At 45.1% G+C, this 23,010-nt stretch overlaps 1 protein-coding gene across 5 annotated transcripts in view; it reads left to right on the top strand.

The window, feature by feature from the left end:
- esrrga (estrogen-related receptor gamma a) overlaps nt 1-23,010 on the top strand; it is a 295,738-nt gene that overhangs the window by 37,138 nt on the left and 235,590 nt on the right. The window contains exon 1 of one of the 5 annotated variants that reach the window (XM_038811818.1): nt 20,524-20,542. The exons of the other annotated variants lie outside the window; for them this stretch is intronic. The gene's annotated coding sequence lies outside the window, so the exon portion shown is untranslated. Of the gene's footprint in view, nt 1-20,523; nt 20,543-23,010 lie in introns of those variants that run through there. 5 annotated transcript variants of the gene reach the window in all.

The raw sequence follows: 23,010 nt of genomic DNA, 5'->3' as shown, positions 1-23,010 counted from the left end.
GTGGAATCATGAGGAGCGGGTCATGTCTCACCAGTTTTCTAGAGTAATTTGAAGAGGTTATCAAACTAGGGGGTATATTGCCTTCCTGAATTTCAATTGCAGGAGCTATTAGCGTTGGAATGAGGCAACAGAGTGAGGAGATTTATATCGTGCTAGAGCCAGGGAGAGAAGAGGAAATAGCATTTTATGAAGAAGATGGACAGTTTTTGGATCAGCTTATCATGGATAGTTATAAGAGTAAGTAGTTTAGCTCATCAAGGAACTCTCTGCCATTCCAGTAGAGTGCACATGGACTGCAGCGGTTCAAGAAGGTGACTCACCACTACCTTCTCAAGGAGAATTAGAGATACATAATGGTCTATGTTGCATAAATAAGTATAAAAAAGGATGAAATTGGAAAAATATCTTGAGACATTATCAGATACAATTGCCAGGATAATAGGAAAGAAAGTTACCAAATGTTTCTGTATGCCCTGCATTCATATGTCCTGCAGTCATAACTGGCAGAAAGGTCGACGAGAAAAAGACAGCACATGGGGAGGTTGTCAGTGTAACCAAGTTGCCAATTGAGGTTCGCAGCTGTTGGTCGGAATTGTCCTCAACAATACACCCCCCCCCCCGGGCCACCCCACGGTGGGTTTTCCTATGCTGGAGGCGGCGCACTATTGCCCACCAGCGGAATCTTCCGGTCCCGCTGAATGTTTGCATGGCTCACAGTAACCACAGGAACCCAACGTGGGGATTCAACTTCGGCAGGACCAGGAGATCCCACTGGCGGGAAGGGCTGGAAATTCCCGCTCGCCGCTACAATTTAAAAAGTAAATTTGATAAGCATTTCAAACAGAATATTCTCCAAGGCTTCCTAATTTTTCAGGCGACACTGGTCAATGGTATTAACTATTTAAAAATAAATCACTCATAGGATGTGGGTGTCGCTGACTCGGCCCGTCCCTAATTGCCCATCCCTAATTGCCCCTGAGAAGGTGGTGGTGAGCTGCCTTCTTGAACCGCTAAAATCCATGTAGTGTAGGTACACCCACAGTGCTATTAGGGAGGGAGTTCCAAGATTTTCACCCAGTGACAGTGAAGGAACGGCGATGTATTTCCAAGTGAGGACAGCTTGACTCTTGGAGGGGAACTTCCAGGTGGTGGTGTTCCCATGTGGGAATTCAAAGGGATCCAATGGTGAAGCCAATGGGCAGAGATCTAGCAGATGGAATTCATCACACCTCCTTCTAAAGATGAAGTCGGAAAGCTTTAATTAGATAGTAGGTGGAAATTCACAAAACTGAGAATAGATCTAATTTTACAAGTGCTGAAGAAAGCAAACAAAAAGTTAAAATGTATAGCAAGATGTGTGACCTAAAAGTGTAAAGAGGTAATGATGAAGTTGTTTGTGGCCTTGGTGAAGCTGATGATGAATTATTGATGGGTGTCCAGAGGAGGACTAAAAGACTAACCCCTGTTTGCAGAGGGTTCAGTTACGAGGAAAGATTGCTTTGTCTTATACCTTGCTCTCAGGAAAAGAGAACAATGAGGGTCACTTGAGAGAGAAATCGGTGCCTGGAGAATTTGGATTCAGGAAAGTTTTTTGGTCAGATAAAAAATTTAAGGAGTATTAATTTTACTAAATGAATACTTTTCGTCAGTATTCACTCAGGAAAAAGATAATATTGTGGAGGAGAATGCTGAGACCCAGGCTATTAGAATAGATGGCATTGAGGTGCGTAGGGAAGAAGTGTTGGCAATTCTGGACAAGGTGAAAATAGGTAAGTCCCCGGGCCCTGATGGGATTTATCCAAGGATTCTCTGGGAAGCCAGGGAAGAGATTGCTGAGCCTTTGGCTTTGATTTTTAGGTCATCATTGTCTACAGGAATAGTGCCAGAGGACTAGAGGATAGCAAATGTGGTCCCTTTGTTCAAGAAGGGGAGTAGAGATAACCCCGGTAACTATAGGCCGGTGAGCCTAACGTCTGTGGTGGGTAAAGTCTTGGAGAGCATTATAAAAGATATGATTTATAATCATCTAGATAGGAATAATATGATTAGGGATAGTCAGCATGGTTTTGTGAAGGGTAGGTCATGCCTCACAAACCTTATCGAGTTCTTTGAGAAGGTGACTGAACAGGTAGACGAGGGTAGAGCAGTTGATGTGGTGTATATGGATTTCAGTAAAGCGTTTGATAAGGTTCCCCATGGTCGGCTATTGCAGAAAATACGGAGGCTGGGGATTGAGGGTAATTTAGAGATGTGGATCAGAAATTGGCTAGTTGAAAGAAGACAGAGAGTGGTAGTTGATGGGAAATGTTCAGAATGAAGTTCAGTTACGAGTGGCGTACCACAAGGATCTGTTCTGGGGCTGTTGCTGTTTGTCATTTTTATAAATGACCTAGAGGAGGGCGCAGAAGGATGGGTGAGTAAATTTGCAGACAACACTAAAGTCGGTGGAGTTGTAGACAGTGCGGAAGGAAGTTGCAGGTTACAGAGGGACATAGATAAGCTGCAGAGCTGGGCTGAGAGGTGGCAAATGGAGTTTAATGTGGAGAAGTGTGAGGTGATTCACTTTGGAAAGAATAACAGGAATGCGAAATATTTGGCTAATGGTAAAATTCTTGGTAGTGTGGATGAGCAGAGGGATCTCGGTGTCCATGTACATAGATCCCTGAAAGTTGACACCCAGGTTGATAGGGTTGTGAAGAAGGCCTATGGTGTGTTGGCCTTTATTGGTAGAGGGATTGAGTTCCGGAGCCATGAGGTCATGTTGCAGTTGTACAAAACTCTAGTACGGCCGCATTTGGAGTATTGCGTACAGTTCTGGTCGCCTCATTATAGGAAGGACGTGGAAGCTTTGGAACGGGTGCAGAGGAGATTTACCAGGATGTTGCCTGGTATGGAGGGAAAATCTTATGAGGAAAGGCTGATGGACTTGAGGTTGTTTTCGTTAGAGAGAAGAAGGTTAAGAGGTGACTTAATAGAGGCATACAAAATGATCAGAGGGTTAGATAGGGTGGACAGCGAGAGCCTTCTCCCGCGGATGGAGGTGGCTAGCACGAGGGGACATAGCCTTAAATTGAGGGGTAATAGATATAGGACAGAGGTCAGAGGTGGGTTTTTTACGCAAAGAGTGGTGAGGCCGTGGAATGCCTTACCTGCAACAGTAGTGAACTCGCCAACATTGAGGGCATTTAAAAGTTTATTGGATAAGCATATGGATGATAAGGGCATAGTGTAGGTTAGATGGCCTTTAGTTTTTTACCATGTTGGTGCAACATCGAGGGCCGAAGGGCCTGTACTGCGCTGTATCGTTCTATGTTCTATGTTCTATGTTTAATGGTAACGATGACAACAGTAAATGGGAAATTTAGACACCGTTTTTAAAAATGTAGTCTGAAAGTGATGCATTTTTGGTAAAGGCTATCAATGGTCATGTTAGAGCAGAAAGACATGGCAGGTTTTGACAAAAGATTGGGTCAACTTCTTTGAACAAAGGTGACTTTGGACAGTTAGCTTCAGAATTACCGTAAGGAAAGCGAAAGGAGGTTTGGAGTGATTTTCTGTGCTCAAAAACATTACTTTGTCATGCCACAGTACCACGCGCCTGCTAACAAGAGTTCTGTCAATGATGACCGCAGCAAACGCACAGCAGACCAGTTAGCATTTGGGGAGAGGAAACAAGCTGATGTTTCAGATGCAGACCGTTCATTGGAATGGTGGCACAGTGGTTAGCACCGCTGTGCGCAGCCAGGGACCCTGGTTCAATTCCGGCCTTGGGTGACTGACAGTGTGGAGTTTGCACGTTCTCCCTATGTCTGCGTGCGTTTCTTCCAGGTGCTCCGGTTTCCTCCCACAATCCAAAAATGTGCAGGTTAGGTGGGGTTACAGGAATAAGGCGGAGGAATGCGCCTAAGTAGGGTGCTCTTTCAGATGGTCTTGCAGACTCAATGGGCCGAATGGCCTCCTTCTGCACTGTAAGGATTCTATGAACTGGGGTCTGAAGAAGCGGCCATACTTGAAAGCGAAACCAGCATGTCCTCTCTACAGGTGCTGACCGAATTACCATTTGTTTTCAGCATTTTCTGATTTTATTTCCGATTTCCAGTTTCTGCGGTATTTTTACATTTTGCAATTGTTGAGTAAAGTTCTCGAGTCTAGCTAGTATATATTATGCGTTGGCTGTACAATGTTCTCTATTTTGTTAATGCCCTGTCATAATTGGACTTGTCATAAATTTCTTTACCACAGCTCCTGTCATACTTTTAGGGCGGGAGGGGGGGTGGGGGGGAAGTAATTGCTGCTTCCTAAATGAATGTACAGCAACAAATCTAATCCTAATAGGATACACTGACAGAGCAGTAGATTACCTTCTTAGCTTGGAATTTGTTTAGGGCCATCAATAAAAATGACTAATTTGATTATTGACCAGCTCTGCTCTTGCATTTTCATAGTGATTATTATACAAATAATAATTGAATTTAGAGAAGGGGAAGATTAGGCTGCTATCTTCCCTTCCTTGAAGCAATGAATGAATTTACGGACAAATAGAAGGATTGCAATTAATGCACAGTACAGGTGGCAAAATAAATAAAATAGCTCGCGTCCAACAGGTTTGTGGTAGACATTTCCTTGAGCTGTTGAGCAGCATTTCAGAGGAGGTAACACATTTGGAATTATAAAAATCACAGCACAGCAAGAGGCCATTTGACCCATCATTCCGGTATTGATGCTCGCTCTTTAACTGGAGTTATCTGTTTCAATCCTATTCCCTCCTCTTCCCCATATCATTTTATATTCCTTTTCAAATACTTACCCAATTCCATTTAAGTGTTACTGTTTTAATAACTGCTTGTGGTAAGGAGCTAAATGTCCTCATGATATTCTCGGGAGCAAAAGCCTGATAAACTTCCTCCCTCACTCCTCTGGTGTTAATCCTCAGTCTGTGACCCTTTGTTACCAATTCACTAGCTCGTGGAAACAATCCTTCACTGTTTACCTTCTCAAAACCTTTTTATAATTTTGAAAATATCCAATGCTTTTCCCCTTAATCTTTTATCCCATATTGTTTCTCCTCTTGCTTATCTTGCCATGAGTCAGATGTTGAGTATGATTGGGAAATAATACTGGTTTTCAGCTGAATCCTGAAGTGTTTACTTTTTGCTGTTTATAGTTTAATGGGCACAATAGTCTTGTCCTGCATGAATGAATATCCGTGTTGTGTGCTAGCGCTCCACGACAGATGATACCTCTTATCTCCTGTGATTTGGAATTTAAAAGCCAGTGAAGCTCAACAATTGTATATTCTGATTTAAATGGGCTGAAGATGGCACTGTATTTAAATTTCAAAACTAAAAAAAATGTAAATGATGCAGTCCTGTTTAATGCAGATCAGGTGAAACCTCCAGCCTGCTTTTAAACTCTATCCTTTCGATGTGAGATTTCAAAAATAAAACTGAGCAGGTGAAGGGGATTAGATTTTTTTAAACGAAGTTAGCTGGCATTTTACGTTTACAGTAATTGGGTTGAATAGACCTCTATTCTCGATTGCAGTATGCAAATTAACCTGATATATTCTTATAATATATTAATCTTTATCACGTTGACCGTATATAAGCAAAGCTATTTTATGTTTCTTTGTGCCTTCTTTGTCCACTGGATTTGTGATAAAATATTAAAATGACTAAGAATTGTCGTAATTTGTATTGAAAATGACAAAATCTAGTTTATTGGCTTAATTAAAGTAACATCCTCAAAATGCCATTTCGAAGTGCTTTGCCAACAACAAGGACTTTTGCAGAAATGTATTTGGCTTTTTGATGCTGTATGTTTCAAAATGTGAATGTTGGGTTCATAAACCTATGATGCTATGATTTGAAGCACTTTTGAAAGCTGCATGGTCTGGAGAATTTACTGTTGTAGAAAGAACTTACATTTGACATCTTCAGAGTCTCCCAAAGCACTTCAGAAGCAATAAATTGCATTTGAAGTGCTCTTTTTTCAGGTAAATGGAGCTGCCAGTTTGTCCACAGTCATGCTCCACACACAGTAATGAAGTAAATGACCAGTTAGTCTGTTAGGGATAACTAATTCACGAAGATACACCCTCCTCTACTACAAATAGTGTCCCAAGATCTTTTAGATCCACTTGGCAATGCAGATACGTCTTCAGTTTAACATTTTTGCTAAAAAGTCAGCATTTGCAACAGGACAGCACTCCCTCAGTACTGCACTGAGATTTAAGCCGAGGTTATATGCTCAAGTCCCTTAATGGGACTTGATTCCACAAGCCAGATTTCCGAAGCAGGATTGGAACCCGAAGCTCAAATGAATTCCAGGTCCCAATCCCATGCCTTAAGTGCATTGTTCCTGTGATGCTATTTTTAAATGTCAGTGCCCTAATTAAGCAGGCGTGTCTCCAGGAGGCGGGAGCTGCCTGCCTAGTGCCAGCGGCAAAGGCACCGGTGAAGATGGGGCCTGCTGATCTCTTGCCAAAAAGAGCAGGCAGCTCCTTAAAGGGACAGCAGGATAAGTGTATGAGCTTTTGAGGGTGACCGGGCCAAACAGAACCAATGTACCACATTCTGCTGTAGATTACCAGAGGCCGGGCTTGATAATTATCAATGTTAAATGAAAAGTTTTTCTTTTGCCCTGCTACTGCACCAGACTATTTGGGTTTGCCAAAATCGGCATTTAAAAATTACAGTGCCAACCTCTTAAGTGGGAGGTAAGTGGGTTCACCCTCCCTCACCCTTCAACAGAACTTTGATACGGCCAGGAGCTTGAGAGGACCTCCGACACTGTGATCTTTAAATTGCGACTGCTCCAGCATCTCAACCCTCCCAGCTTGCAAAAATCTGTTCCCACATCTTTATGACCTGGGAGAAAATGTTACTATTCTCTATGCTACCAGACAAAGTTCGGCATGGTAGCAAAGTGGTTAGCATTGCTGCCTCACAGCGCCAGGGACCCGGGTTCAATCCTGGCCTTGGGTGACTGTGTGGAGTTTTTACATTCTCAACGTGTCTGTGTGGGTTTCTTCTGGATACCCCAGTTTCCTCCCACAGTCCAAAGATGTGCAGATTCGGTGGATTGGCCATGCTAAATTGCCCCTTAGTGTCCAAAAAGGTTAGGTAGAGTGCTCTTTTGGAGGGTGGGTGCAGACTCGATGGGCCGAAAGGCCTCCTTCTGCACTATAGGGATTCTATTGGGCCAAGCTGCTGTGGAGTTCAGGAGGAATGATATCCAGGCACATGACAAGAAGAGAAAAAAATCATTATTATGGCATTGCTTAGATTATTGTGTTTTTTCTATTTTGACTTTATTAAACAAACTGTGACAAGAGAGGAGGATTTCCATTGCTGCCATTTCCCAACATGTTTTATTAATTCATTCTGCAGTCTACAGTGGTTCAGGCAACATTTTGCCACGGACTTTTTCCCGCAAGTATCTATCTGGCAGTACCACGTTGTAGTATAGATTTTTGTCACCTCTTGATGCAGACACTATGGCCCTGTTATTAATGAAGGAGTGGAGGTGGTTACAACTTTATAGTCATAGAACATAGAACAGTACAGCACAGAACAGGCCCTTCGGCCCTCAATGCGGTGCTGAGCATTGTCCGAAACCAAGATCAAGCTATCCCACTCCCTGTCATTCTGGTGTGCTCCATGTGCCTATCCAATAACTGCTTGAAAGTTCCTAAAGTGTCTGACTCCACTATCACAGCAGGCAGTCCAGTCCACACCCTAACCACTCTCTGAGTAAAGAACCTACCTCGGATATCCTTCCTATATCTCCCACCCTGAACCTTATAGTTAAGCCACCTTGTAACGGCTACATCCACCCGAGGAAATAGTCTCTGAACGTCCACTCTATCTATCCTCCTCATCATCTTATAAACCTCTATTAAGTCGCCAGGGCCGGCTCAAGGCACCGGCAACTCGGGCTGTCGCCCGGGGCGCCATGTGCTAGGGGGCGCCAGACTCGGGTCCCGCGCATGCGCAGTTGGGCCGGCGCCAACCAGCGCATGCACGGTGGCCGCACTCCCCCAGTGTGGCCGCACTCCCCCAGGGCGCCCCCCCCCCCCGGTCCGCCCCCTCGGCCCGCCCCCCCGCTCGGTCCGCTCCCCCCCCCCCGCCTCGGGTCCGTCCCCCCGCCCCCCCCCTCGGGTCCGCCCCGCCCCGCCCCGCCCCCCCCTCGGGTCTGCTCCCCCCGCCCCGCCCCCCCCTCGGGTCCGCTCCCCCCGCCCTCCCCCCGGGTCCGCCCCCCTCTCGGCCCCCCCCCCTCGGCCCCGCCCCCCTCTCGCCCCCCCCCCCCCCCCACCCCCCCCCCCAAAGGGCGCCGAAGTTCAGCTTGCCCGGGGCGCCAGCAACCCTAGGGCCGGCGCTGTAAGTCGCCTCTCATCCTCCTCCGCTCCAAAGAGAAAAGCCCTAGCTCCCTCAACCTTTCCTCATAAGACCTATCCTGCAAACCAGGCAGCATCCTGGTAAATCTCCTTTGCACCCTTTCTAATTCTTCCGTATCCTTACGATAATGAGGTGACCAGAATTGCACACAATACTCCAAATGTGATCTCACCAGGGTCATATACAGTTGCAGCATAACCCCGCGGCTCTTAAACTCAAGCCCCCTGTTAATAAACGCTAATACACTATAAGCCTTCTTCACGGCTCTATCCACTTGAGTGGCAGGATTCAGAGATATGTGGACATGAATCCCAGATCTCTCTGTTCCTCCACATTCCTCAGAACCCTGCCGTTGACCCTGTAATCCGCATTCAAATTTTTTTGACAAAAATGAATCACCTCGCACTTATCAGGGTTAAACCACATCTGCCATTTTTCTGCCCAGCTCTGCATCCTATCAATGTCTCTTTGCAACCTACAACAGCCCTCCAACTCATCCACTACTCCACCAATCTTGGTGTCATCAGCAAATTTACTGACCCACCCTTCAGCCCCCTCCTCCAAGTCATTGATAAAAATCACAAATAGCAGAGGACCCAGCACTGATCCCTGTGGTACACCGTTGGTAACTGGTCTCCAGTCTGAACATTTTCCATCCACCACCACTCTCTGTCTTCTATGTGATAGCCAGTTACTTATCCAATTGGCCAAATTTCCCTCTATCCCACACCTCCTTACTTTCTCCATGAGCCGACCATGGGGAACCTTATCAAACGCCTTTCTAAAATCCATGTATATGACATCAACTGCTCTACCTTAATCTACACACTTAGTTACCTCCTCAAAGAATTCAATCAAATTTGTGAGGCAAGACTTACCCTTCACAAATCCGTGTTGGCTATCCCGGAGTAAGCTGCATCTTTCCAAATGGTCATAAATCCTATCCTTCAGGACATTTTTCATTAACTTACCGACCACCGAAGTAAGACTAACTGGCCTATAATTACCAGGGTCATTCTTATTCCCTTTCTTGAACAGAGAAACAACATTCGCCACTCTCCAGTCCTCTGGCACTATCCCCGTGGACAGTGAGGACCCAAAGATCAAAGTCAAAGGCTCTGCAATCTCATCCCTTGCCTCCCAAAGAATCCTTGGATATATCCCATCTGGTCCAGGGTACTTGTCGACCATCCGGTTTTTCAAAATTGCAAATACATCCTTCCTCAGAACATCTACCTCCTCCAGCCTGTATCTCACACTCATCCTCAAAAACATGGCCCCTCTCCTTGGTGAACACTGAAGAAAAGTACTCATTCAACACCTCTCCTATTCCTTCTGACTCCATGCACAAGTTCCCACTACTGTCCTTGACCGGCCCTACCCTCACCCTGGTCATTCTTTTATTTCTCACATAAGAGTGAAAAGCCTTGGGGTTTTCCTTGATCCGACCAGCCAAGGACTTCTCATGCCCCCTCCGAGCTCTCCTAAGCCCTTTTTTTTTAGCTCATTCCTTGCTACCTTGTAACCCTCAAGCGACCCAACTGAACCTGGCTTTGTCATCCTTACATACTCTTCCTTTTTCCTCTTGACAAGACATTCAACCTCTTTTGTGACATGCCTATCAAGGACATGCAATGTTTGTTCCTTGAACAAGCTCCACTTTTCATTTGTGCCTTTCCCTGACAGTGTTTGTTCCCATCTTATGCTCCCTAATTCTTGCCTAATCGCACCATAATTACCCCTCCCCTTATTATAAACCTTGCCCTGCCGTATGGCCCTATCCCTCTCCATTGCAATAGTGAAAGACACCGAATTGTGGTCACCATCTCCAAAGTGCTCTCCCACAAACAAATCTAACACTTGGCCCGGTTCATTACCCAGTACCAAATCCAATGTGGCCCCCCTCTTGTCGGCCTATCCACATATTGTGTCAGGAAACCCTCCTGCACACACTGCACAAAACCTGCCCCATCCGAACTGTTCGACCTACAGAGGTTCCACCGAATTGTTCGACCTATAGAAATGTGGAAGAATGGATTTCCCTCTGATTTTATTGAATATAACGGCAGGCCCCGATTATCAGTTTTGAAACCCAGGCCACAACCGGAAACTACAGAAGGAGGGAGAGAATGGGGAAGGGCCCAGAGGACAAGAAGATTGTGTTGAACAGGAAGGGCAGAAGATTGTGGCAGTGACCACAGTGGCCATCCGGGGGTGGGGGGGGGGGGGGGCGTGTAGTGCTGCCATTGGAGGACATTGGAACATTGGAAGAATATCTGATTGTGAGGACAGGTAGTTGGGGGTGGTATCACTGGGGAGGTGTATCATGTAGCAGTCCTTTCCTCCTGTGAAAACTGGAATAGGGAACAAAGGTCCGAAGCATGCGTTTAAATGCTTGATTCACCTTGCAAAACAACCGCCCTTCCCACCTTTGTTACTAGAAGTGGGCAGTTGGCGAGTTTTTACATTTTTACATCCACCTGACCTAAACCGACCCATTTCTAAAATGAAATTGCCCTCCACCCCCACCCCCATACGAATGCTGCAATGGGATTGAATGATTCAACCGTGCAGGAATGGAAAATTTAGTTGTGTGCTGTGCAGCAACAGCGGAACCCGACAGCTGATACTCATATTCCTAGAATGAACTAGAGCCATGTTCATTAGCTACATTTACAATGACATACACAACTTAAACTTCACACTCTTGTCTTTTAAGGACATCAGTAGGGGACAAATGAGAGATTTGCTGATTTGTTAAATACATTGCCATCCTTTGTAAATAGATTTAATATTTCCTGCTTCTGTTGGATTAATTTACACATCTGGTTTTACTTTTCAACAGTAAATAAAGAATAGTGAAACAGAGACCAGTAGATTGGTGATTTGATTGCCTTTGAGTGACAATTGATAATCCAGCCATTATCAGTTAAATATTATGGCACCTGGTACATTTCAACAGTCATTATTTCATCTTCAATTGTGCGTGTCATATTTTTAAACTTATAACCTTACCCAGCTGACATGGAAAATCGAATCTACATATTAAATGATAACCATAACCCTGTGAGGTTGTTTATCCTGCATTTATTTCTTGTAAATGTTTCTTCAGAGTTTCATTTTTTTTTTGCCTAAATGTTTGATAGTTAACGGTAGCACAGTGGTTAGCACTGTTTCTTCACAGCGCTAGGGTCCCGGGTTCGATTTCCAGTTTGGGTCACTGTCGGTGAGGAGTCTACAAGTTATCCCCGTGTCTGCATGAGTTTCCTGCGGGTGCTCCGGTTTCCTTCCACAAGTCCCGAAAGACATGTTTGTTAGCTGAATTGGACATTCTGAATTTTCCCTCTGTGTACCCGAACAGGCGCCGGAGTGTGGCAACTAGGGGATTTTCACAGTAACATCATTGTCGTGTTAAGCCTACTTGTGACACAAATAAAGATTATTATAACTATTATTAGTTAACTAAACCGTTTTAGTTTGTCACAAAATCTTTCTTCTCATTAGAAGTTATGGTTGAATGATGTTTGTGTGAACCAGCTCACAGGTAATGACTGAGTTCTATTAAATTGTTCTTTTTTAAGTACTGCAATGAAACTGTGAGCACAGGGGTATTGTATCACTTCCCTAATGGAATGAATGAAGTATAGAATCAATTATATTTGTGGAAGCATCAGTAAAGTGAGCTGTCCCATGGTCCCAGTGTAAGAGGATGCAGGATGCTTCAGGAGAAATAAAAATAAAATAAAAACAGGTAACGGGTGAAATAACATGCGACGAGCCATTCAAAAGTCCATTGATTTCGGCGGGAGCAGAAAATCCCACCCCTGTAACTAATTTTACCCAATTATAGTAAAAATGAAGACTAACTAAATATTCATTGTCGATGTTGGTTAATTTCATGTATATTAAAACTTAGGCATCCTCAAAGCGTGTGTTCTGCAGAGTCCTCGGATATATCCTGAGAGCGCCTTAATAAAATTACCTCTGGAAAACTCAATGAGGGCTTAATGTCCACTGCTGAATAGTTCAAATAAACTGGACTATGGTTGGAGTAGGGCTGAATACAAATTACGTAATCATTCAGATTGGGTGCCAACGCGAACCTTCTTTGTTTAAATAATGTGGCATTGTATTTTGCCCTGCATTTAATGTATTACCCATCCATTAGATTTTCACGACCAAGACTTTGTGCCAATGCTTGGAGCTTCTTTAAAATGATAAAAGCATTTATAGATTCATAGACGTTTATAGAACAGGAGGCCATTTGGTCTATCGTGTCCATGCCGGTCAATGAAGATCTGACTGCATTAATCCAATTTCACAGTGCTTTGCCCATGGGCCTGCAGGTTACGGCAGCGCAAGTGAATATCTAAATACTTCTTAAATGCTACAACGGTTTCTGACTCAACCAGCCTATCAGGCAGCGTGTTCCAGACTCCCACCACCTTGTAACTCCCCTCTTAGCCTTCCATCTCTTATCGTAAACCTATGCCCTCAGGTATTGACCCCTCTACTAATGGAGAAAGTGACTTCCTACCCACCCTATCTTTGCCCCTCATAAAGTTATACACCTCTTATCAGGTCCCCTCTCAAACATTGCAGCTCCAAGGATGAAACAATCTCTAAAACAAGGAGGCATAACCTTTAAATTAGTTAAGCTATTCCAGGGTGAAATCTGGAAGCCTTTTTTCACACAAAGGGTCGAGGATACCTGCATCTCTCCGCAAAACGCTATGGGTGCTTGGTCAGCTGAAACATTCAAGACTGAAAGATCAATTTCTGTTTGGCATAGTTCTGAAAAAAATATGAAATTAAGGCGGGCAAATGGGGCTGAGGTGTGTGGAACAGAGCCAGTGGCTGAACGACCTGCTCCTCTTCCGACCGTTCTATTTTCATTGATAGAGAAAAAGCCGGAAAACCAAAGGGAAAAATACTCTGAAGCTGGAAATCTGAAATAGGACCAGAAAATGCTGAAAACACTCAGGCAGCATCTGTGAAGCGAGAAAGAGATTTAACCAGTGGATGACGCTTAATCTAACTGGAAAAATGTAAGAGGGGTGGCAAGGTGGCACAGTGGTTAACACTGCTGTCTCACAGCACCAGGGACCTGGGTTCAATTCCAAGCTCGGGTAACTCCCTGTGCGGAGTTTGCACATTCTCCCTATGTCTGCGTGGGTTTCTTCAGGGTGCTCTAGTTTCCTCCCACACTCCAAAGATGTGTAGGTTAGGTGGATTTGTCATGCCAAATTGTTCCGGGGTGTAATTGCGGGAATAGGGTGGGGGATTGGGCCTTGGTAGGGTGGTCTTTCGAAGGCGCAGACTCGATGGGCCAGATGGCCTCCTTCTGCACTGTACGGATTCTATGAGATGCAATGGGTTTTCAGCAGGCATAGAACGAGGCAGGGGAAGGAGGATTGGGGCAAGGGCAGTGAGAAGAAAAAATAAGACCGAGGATAGGGTGGAGGACAGAAGGAATTAAACGACAAAGTATAGGCCGGTGCAAACCAAAAGGAGATGGTAATGGGGCAAGTTAACACACAAAAAGCAGAATCATGACTAACAGCTGCCACTAAAAAAGGGGACAGAGGTTATGGGCATTTTCTGGCCCTGTCACGGAGGGGTTGGGGTTGGAAAATGCAGTGAGCCATTCAAAGATCCATTCACTTTTGCGCGGGTGGTAAATCCCACGAGTGGAAAATTCCACCCGTGATCTGAAATTGTTGAACTTCGTGCTGACTCCAGAAGGCTGTAAGGTGCCGAACTGAAAGATGATGAGCTTCATTGGAACAGTGCAGGAGGCTGAGGATAGATAAGTCAGAATGGCAGTAAATTTAAGAATGAGGCTTCCATTTTAAAACTCGGGGCCATGCTTTTGGATAGAATGGAGCCAAAGTTAAATCCATGGTGAGATTTTAGCAGGACATTGAAAGAGTTTGTTTGATGAATCAAAGAATCTTTTTCTCTTCCATCCTATCTTACATTTTCTCTTCAAGTTCAGCAAAAAGGATTGTTTTTAGAATTAATGAATAGTTTTAAGGAAATTATGATGTAGAATATAGAAATATTTTCCGTGTGAAAATGAAGCACCCTCTTGTTGCATTATTTTCCAAACAAAATAAGTGACTGATTATTGGGAATTTCTGGGCATGGGTTAAGCCCTGACATTGGGACCATATGTGGGCCCCAAGCCTGCATTGGAGGTTAGCCGGACCACAGCAGCAGTCTGTCTGATGGCATTTCTAAAATTCTAATTAAGAATGGCAGGCTGGCTCTCCATGCTTCCAGCCCAGACAGACTGCACTTCTGCAAGTGTAGCAGTGCAGGTAAAGCAAGTGTTTAGGGAGGCAAATGACATGTTGGCATCTATTAGAAGAGGAATGGAATATAATAGTGGGCAAGTTTTACCACGGCTGTACAGGACTTGGTGTATTGTGTACAATTTTGGGCTGGATTCTTCTGCCCCGCCCTCCACGAGAACACCACAAAACGCGGCCGGAAAATCCCGCCTTTGGTCACTTTATTTGAAAGAATGATATAGGGCGCGATTCTCCGCTCCCCACGCCAGGTGGGAGCATCGCGGGAGGGCCGGGTGACTCACGACATGCCCCCCGCGATTCTCCCACCCCCCGCTCGGAAGAATCGCCGCTTGCCGTTTTTCATGGCGACCGGCGATTCTCCGACCCGGATGGGCCGAACGGCCTGCCGTTCGTGACCGGTTCACGACGGCGGCAACCACACCTGGTCGCTGCCGTCGTGAACATGGCGCCAAACGCTGGTTTGACGCTTGAGGGGGGCGGAGAGGGGAGTGAGCACCACGGCCATGCTCGGGAGGGGACTGGCCTGCGATCGGTGCCCACCGATCGTCGGGCCGGCGTCTCAAAGGGACGCACTCTTTCCCCTCCGCCGCCCCACAAGATCAAGCCACCACGTTTTGAAGACGGCAACCACGCATGCGCGCCGGCCGCGTCATTCTCGGCACGCTGGGCCTTGACGCCAGCAACAAGGCCTGGCGGCCGAGAATAACGGAGCCCCGCTTCTAGCCCCCCGGGTGGGGGTGAATAAGGTGAGAGGATCGGCCTCCGAGGCCATCGTGAAACTCGGCCGAGTTCACAGCGGCCTTCTCGATTTTCCACGGGAGCGGAGAATTCCGCCCATAGGTTGTGAAATTCCCACCGTGTTGCGCCCAGTGCCGATCCTGTTGCGCAAGGTGCATCGCGGGAGAGGGCTTCGTGCAGGGAGCCGAGTCGATGGCGAGTCACCTGACTCGATATGCCTGGCGCAATCTGAATCACCCGCATGCCGGCGGCGCACTACCATCCGTGGGTTTCCCTGCAGCGTGGGGTGGCTTCAATTGGAAATCCCATTGACAAGCGGCAGGAGTAGAGAATCCCAGTGTCAGCAAACGGCGCGCTTCCAACAAACACGGGGCTGTGGGACCAAATCCCTCTTTCATGTGGGACTTACCGGTGAGAAACTCCCCAAGCTCCAAAAAAATGAAGTGTGGGAAACACTGGTCTGGATCTCACCAAAAACATCTGCACATTTTTTGGGTGAATCACGCAGTAGCAGTTCAGAGAAGGTTCACGCAACTCATTCCCGAGATGAAGTGCTTATCTTTTGAAGAAAGTTTGACAGTTTCAGGCCATACCCATTGGAGTTTAGAAGAATGATCTTGAGGGGACTTGATAGGGTGGATACAGAGAGGAAATTTCCTCTGGTGGGGGAAACTAGAATTCGGCTACAAAGTTTAAGAATGAGAGGCATCCATTTGAAGAAAGAGATGAGGAGAATTCTTTTCTCCCAGAGGGTCATTAGGGTGTGAAATTCGCTTCCACAGAAGGTGCAGGATGGGTCTTTAAATTTACTCAGACTGATGTTTAGAGATTTTTGTTGGGCAAGACTCAAACGTTATGGAGGGCAGACAGGAAAGTGGAGCTGAGACCACAACCAGATCAGCCCTGATCTTATTGAATGGTGGAGCAGGCTTGAAAACCCAAATGGTCTACTTCTGTTCCTAAGTCGTTTGTTTCTTGGAGGTAAAAACATTGTTGCAATGCTGAGGCCAGGCAGGCCACAGTGTTTGGAGGTGAAACACCTTCAGGAACGTGAGGGCAGCCATTGCTGCCAATCCCCTCCCCTTTAGGCCTTGCACCCTCTGGCTCCTGTGGTTTCACCCAGGAGGCTGCTTCCATGCAACTGGCAGTCTTTTCATGGAGCGTATGGCAGCTCTGACGTCGCCAAAATCTCAGTAGCCCAAAGAATGCTGGCCATTAATTGGTCTTTAATTGGCAAAATGAGCTTCCTGCCACTGGTTAGTAGGCAACTGAGCTGCTATAGTTCTTGCCACTGGGAAACTTCCTTGGTTGTGGGACTGTGCCTCTTAGCCTACTATCTGGGGTCCAATAAAGTCTCACCCATTGTATATTGCATGCTCATCCACCATAAGCCATGTGGATTCTACTCATGGAAATCTTTGTCTCAAAATTTGGTTTAATGACTTTGTCCACTTTCTCCCTCAAGTCCAGGAATGGCCTGGAATGTCTCTGATAATAATTAACTTTGGCTGATCTCTTGAGTTATGAGGAATAGGACCAATCCCTGAAACCATCCATTTAGTTGCGTATCAGCTCACCTGAGCTGGTCTAAACTGTTCTCTGGACTCAACCGCCTCTGCTTTGATGATATTGATACTGATATATTGATTTGCTGTGCGTTTTATGGAAAATGAAAATGCCAACCTTTGCAGAAACATACTAGCAAACAGCTAGAGTTAGTGCTCTGAGACCCTGTAGTAAATTATGTTTTAATGCTCTTTTCTCAACCGATCTATCAATGTACTGTTTCAGATATAAAACAGGCACTGAAATGTTGTGCCAAAGTATATTGGTTCTCTAATGCATTGGGCTAAGGAGTGATGTTGCTGCTTCCTCACCTGACAAACTCTCAATTTTTCTTGGTCCATTTTGGATCAGTGACTAAAGGCTTTTCCCAGATGAGGAGAATGTTCTTTTGCTACTATACAATTCAAGAACACTCCTGTTCACCTTCTCTGCCACCGCACAAAAGCTGCAATGGGAAAGGTTTTTGATTAAATTGCCTGCTTTCTTGGCAGCTAAATGATGTATGGCATGTTGGAGAAAGGGAACGTGGAACAGTTGGGGGAAAAATAAGCGAAAAAGAAAAGGAGGGACCGCAAATATTTTTTTAAAAGAGCTTGGAAAAATCTTCGCTCCCGCTTCCAATTGCTTTTAACCATTTACAATATATGATCGTAGTTTGGATCACAAAGAATGCATGTTCGCAGCTTGCCTCCGACTCCTGCCAAGCTAGCATCCCCTAAGAAGTTATTAATTATAGAGCTAATGTACATCAGACAGTGGGTGTGTTTAGATTAATTGCTGATGCTGGAGTGATTTGCTGAACTGCATTTTAGTTTCAGCTTTTGTCATCTTGTAATGGGTTTTCCTTTTCACCAGCAGGTGAACAGGTGCGTAGCTGCTGCTTTTTCAATTTACTTCAGGAGATACAATACCATCCAGCAGGAAACAGGAGCCTCCCTGTCTCTGTGAGGTGCTGCTGGAATAGTTATTGATAAAGACAGTCAGAATACTGCATGCACCGTGCACAAATTGGTTTGCCGTATAAGCTTAATATAGTCTGTAAGCTGTTCTGAGCTTGCTCTGGGTTCTGCCATCCCTGTTGTCGCCTGTGTGAAATTTTCCATGGCACTGAGCCAAATCAAGGTGGAATTCTCCTTCATGTCACTGAATGGGAGGCTTTTAATTATTTGCCAGAATGGATCGACTTTGCTCTGTTTTGCACATTTCTACTTTTCTGTAGCAGGGAAACAAATCATGCTTTGACGAACCTGTGTCAGCGACAGCTACTTCAATACAAACATGAAAATGTTGTTTATTTCACGTAAACTTTTATCCTCTCATCTTTTAAAACGATTGCTTTCCTCGTCCTTTGACTTTGTTCCTCCCCTCCCCCACCCGGCCCCAAACAGCAGCCAGTCCTCTGGCTGAAAGAGTTTGAAGGTGATCCATTGCCAGGCTTCTGTCAATGTCATACTCAGGGATGAATGAGAGTGAACTGGCTTCTTTCTGATTACTTGAATAATAATTTTCCCTTTCTCCACTGAGAAGAGAGCGAGAGGAGGTCGAATTTGACTTCTGGACGCTCAACCAACAGAGCGAGTTGGCTGGTCGCCCATCCACGACAATGAGGCGGCCAAGAATCTAGGGCTCTGGCTTCATTTGTATCTAGCTGTCAAGTGGTAGGGGTGCCAATTGGGGTAGCTCGCTAAATTAAGGCAGGATAACATTGGGTCGTCCCTACCAGTCCCAAGGTAAGTGTGAGAGTTGATTGCAGTTACAGAGGGAGGGGGGAGTGGTGCTCGGTGTCAGTGGCCCAGGTTAGTTTTGCAGGACCCGGAGGACCAATCGTGCTTCAAAAAGAAACTATTTTAAACTTACCTCTTGTTGGGCCTTACATAGCTCTATTTCCCGTGGATCTGATTTGAGCATGTACAGTGTAAACTTTGATCAGCTGTAACTTTAACCCCAAAACTTAGAATCCCAGTTTGCACATCAAAGGAGTATACCGTCTAAAACAGACAAGCAATTTTGGCACCGAGCACCAGTCCCCTTTCACATGGCACTGGCTGCAACAGTGTGAGTCGAGAATCAGAAGGCTCTCAACCCTATTTATATCCATTCTTGCCCATTAACATTAGGTACAAATTAAAAGCGCCCAGAAAGCCAGAAGAAGGAACTGAAGGGGTGGCAATGTAGCATAGTGGTTAGCACTGTTGCTTCACAGCTCCAGGGTTCCAGATTTGATTCTCGGCTTGGGTGATTGTCGGTGTGGAGTCTGCACGTTCCCCCCGTGTCTGGGTGGGTTTCCTCCGTGTGCTCTGATTTCCTCCCATGGTCCAAAGATGTGCAGGTTAGGTGGATTGCCCATGCTAAATTGCTCTTGGTGTCCAAAAAGGTTAGGTGGGGTTACTGGGTTACAGGGATAGGGTGTAGGTGTGAGCTTAAGGGCCGGTGCAGACTCGATGGGCCGAATGGGCTCCTTCTGCACTGTAAATTCTATGTTTTCTGTGCATTATTTGGTGTCTGGGAATTCACTATATTTGCCAAATGGAAAATTGTGGCTGTTGTTTTGCTGGTTTGAAATACCAGCTTGTGATGTCAGAGTCTGAAGGTCTTTTCCTGTTTGGAGAAACAATTAAATCTTGATGGTTTTGTACTTTGGAATACCAGCATATAGCACCATCAAGTGGAACCAGGCAGATTCAGTTTCACCCTCCTGACTTTAAGTAGGAAAATTATTTTTCTCTGCATGAAAGAGGGGATAGTGAAATCAGTGAGCTCACCGGACTGCTGACTTGCACCTCCTTGTTGCTTATTAAAGAGGCCATTGGTGGGGCAGTGAGAGAATTTGATCCACGTGCTCTTTTGGTGTTGGAGATATGTAGTGCGCAAAGATTTGCCAGTGAGATACAAGAGGAAAGAAAGCTTTGGTCAATGCCCTTCATCAAATGCCCTCTGATGGAATAAAAGTTTGGGAAATAATGCCAGTGTATTCACAAATGCACCATGCTTCGATTGATGCAAGAGTTAATTTCATGTGGGAATATTTTCCAAATGTCATGCATGATGAAAAATGTGGAGGTTGGAAAATATCTATTGACTGTTCTTTGTGGGGCTTTAGTCGATTACCAGAACTATATAGATTTGCAGAAATGGTTAAGCTTGGGGTTTAGTGGGCCGTCTAAAAGTGAAAGACCACTTGAGAAACAATGCAGAAGCAAAAAAAAAAAAACATTTCGAAAGATTCATCAGTAACTTTGATATTTTTTTCCGGCGGAGGGGGGTGAACAAATGTTTATTTCTTCTGATTTAAACTAAACAACAAAATATTTGTTTCGGGGAGATGAGTGCTGAGAACCTAACCTAATAAACTGGCTTGGTGACTTACTGCGGCTGTTAGGATGAGGAGGCTGGATTAACCTACGCAGTTATAATGGCAAGATCGCTGATGCAGTCTGTGTTAACGACTGCGTTGCTGATTGTAGAGGGGGAACCTGTGATGCTGATAATTTGCACTATTGCGACGTATTTTTGAGACTGCAAGTAAGTACAGTTACATGCTGAACTTTTGGCTTATGCTGCAAAATTCAGCCACCAGCATAAGCCAAAGTGTTTAATACGCATTTGCAGTATTGTGAACAAGTTGACATTTTAAAGTATTTTGGAGCCAGATTCTTACATGACTCAAAATACATTTAACGTCAGTGTTGTCCATGATTTTCAGTGAGCTGGGTAGTCCATACCAATTGTTTTACAACCTATAACGGGTTGAAAACGTAATGACCTTTTGTTGACATTGCAGGACAGTGAGATACATTTATGAATATTATACTGCATCCAGGCCAGAAATTCAAGATATTAGATGCTATTCATAAAACATTGCTGAAAAGTGAACTGTAGAAGTCCACACACAAAGAAATGAAATGGTATATGTTGTAAAAAATAATAAATCCCAAGACTGAGCTCAAAACTGTAATGTAATCTTGACGTTCAGGTGACTATTATAAAGCAGTCAAGGTTCCCCACTGTGGTTAGTGTCACCTGAACCCCCAATTCAGTTGTAACCTTGTAATTTCTTTCCTGGCTTTCCATTAGTCTTCTGCTCAAACATTTTTACATTTTTCATGGCAGTTTTGCTCACATTCTGGTAATGCACAAAAATAGAGTAAGGCAACAACCTTTTCGTATACATTAATTACACGTGTGTGAATAGTGTGGTGATCGAATTTGTATTTAAGTAACTTCTTTACGCAGATGTTCCACCTTGAGCAGTACTATTAAGTGAAATATGTTATATTTTGTTGTGCAACTATGTTTAATGTAACATAAACATTTGGGCACCAGTCGGCAAATGGAAATCTGTTTCTGCATCTGCTGGCAAGCTGCTGACTGCAGTCAGCAGCTGAACATGTTTAGTTCTTGCTGTTGCATGCAAGGTTCATCTAAATAACAGTGCAGATTTTCTCCTTTAGGGATATAAAAAGCTCAAATCCAGCAGAGTCTGGCTTTTATTACACAAACGTTCGAGGCAAAGTCTTAAGTTATTGCTTCTACGTGTTAGCGTCAACACAGTGCCCACATTTCATTTGAGAGTGGAAAATTTCCACGGAGCGTCTGCCAAGGACGAAAAGGGAAGGGTGGGGGCAAAAGGGAGAAAATAGGGTGCTGCTGTAAGATCAGTAAACTCTTTCACCCTTGTCTGGGACAACATATCTGTGAGAGTCACTGTTATTCGTAAAGCAATGTTTAGCCCGTCCTTATTTCCAACATTGCTCAACAGGGGAGTTGGAAAAAGCAAAGCCCTAAACGGAATGGAAACTTATACTGATGGAATGTTTTAGCTATACTTAGTGCACCATTATTTAAAAAAAGCGGGTAGAACACAGGCCTTAAGTCAGTCGAGCGTAAATGTTAACTTCATAGTCACTGTAAGTCTTCATAGCGGGAGACCGTCAACCATTCCTCCTCCCTTTTTACATTCTTCAGCTTGCCTCAGTTTGTAGCATTCATCTGAGTCAGAATTTAGGCCCCATGGTATTCCTGGAGGAAGGTACGAAAAACCTCCCGGAAATACTGGCGAGGCAAGGGACCAGTGAGAATGAGGAACTGAAATAAATTAATATCAGTAAAAAATTAGGACTGAAGAAATTAGTGGGATGAAATTTGATGGTTTACACTCTGGAGTGTTGGAAGAGATAGCTGTAGAGTTTGTGGATGCATTGGTGGTCATCATCCAAAATTAATGGACAGAAAATAGAGAGTAGAAATAAATAGGTCTTTCTGTAGCAGTCTGTAGCGAGTGGGGTAATGCAAGGGTCATTGCTTGTATCAGTGGCCATAATTTTACATTTGCCCCGGGTGGGTTCCAAGGCAGAGTAGGAGCGTTAAATAATATGGTTAGGATCCCCTCCAGGAGCCTGCCTGCCCCTACCCACACACAATTCCACGTGGGCAGACAGGGTCTCGGGTGGGAAATCAACCCTTTCCACTATTAAAGCACATAAATAGCCACTTAATGGCCACTTAAGGCACTTTTCCCACCCAGCCTCAATTTTTAGGTTGCCAAGTGCCAGCAGGGTAGGAAATTGAAAAAGTTAGAAATCTCCATCGCAGTGGGAAGTGGGTTTCGGGAGCCCCTCTGCCTTCCCTCTGGGACCTGAGAGCTCTGGTCCTTCTTCCCTCTGCGTTAACCCCCCCCCCCACTAAGATTGTACCCCCCACTAAGATTGTACCCCCCCACCTCCCGGTCTCCAGGGTATCCCCTTCCCTCCCACCCCCAGAACCCTCAGTACTTGCCAGAAGTGCGGTCATGGGATTTAGGCTGAGGCACAGCATTGCAGTACCGCTTCTGGCCACTGCAGTGCTGTGCGTGGAGGGGCTGGAGAGCAGTCGACTAATTTGATTGGCTGACAGTCCTCTAAGGTGGGACCTTTGTCCAAGGGCAGGGGGGAGTCCCGTCTGCTGCCAATCAATGCTCAACATGACAGAGGGCCTGTTGGGGACACTGAGCA

The sequence above is a fragment of the Scyliorhinus canicula genome, chromosome 1 (genome assembly GCF_902713615.1).
Source record: "Scyliorhinus canicula chromosome 1, sScyCan1.1, whole genome shotgun sequence".
NCBI lineage: Eukaryota > Metazoa > Chordata > Chondrichthyes > Carcharhiniformes > Scyliorhinidae > Scyliorhinus > Scyliorhinus canicula.
This window is presented reverse-complemented; position numbering and strand designations above follow the sequence as displayed.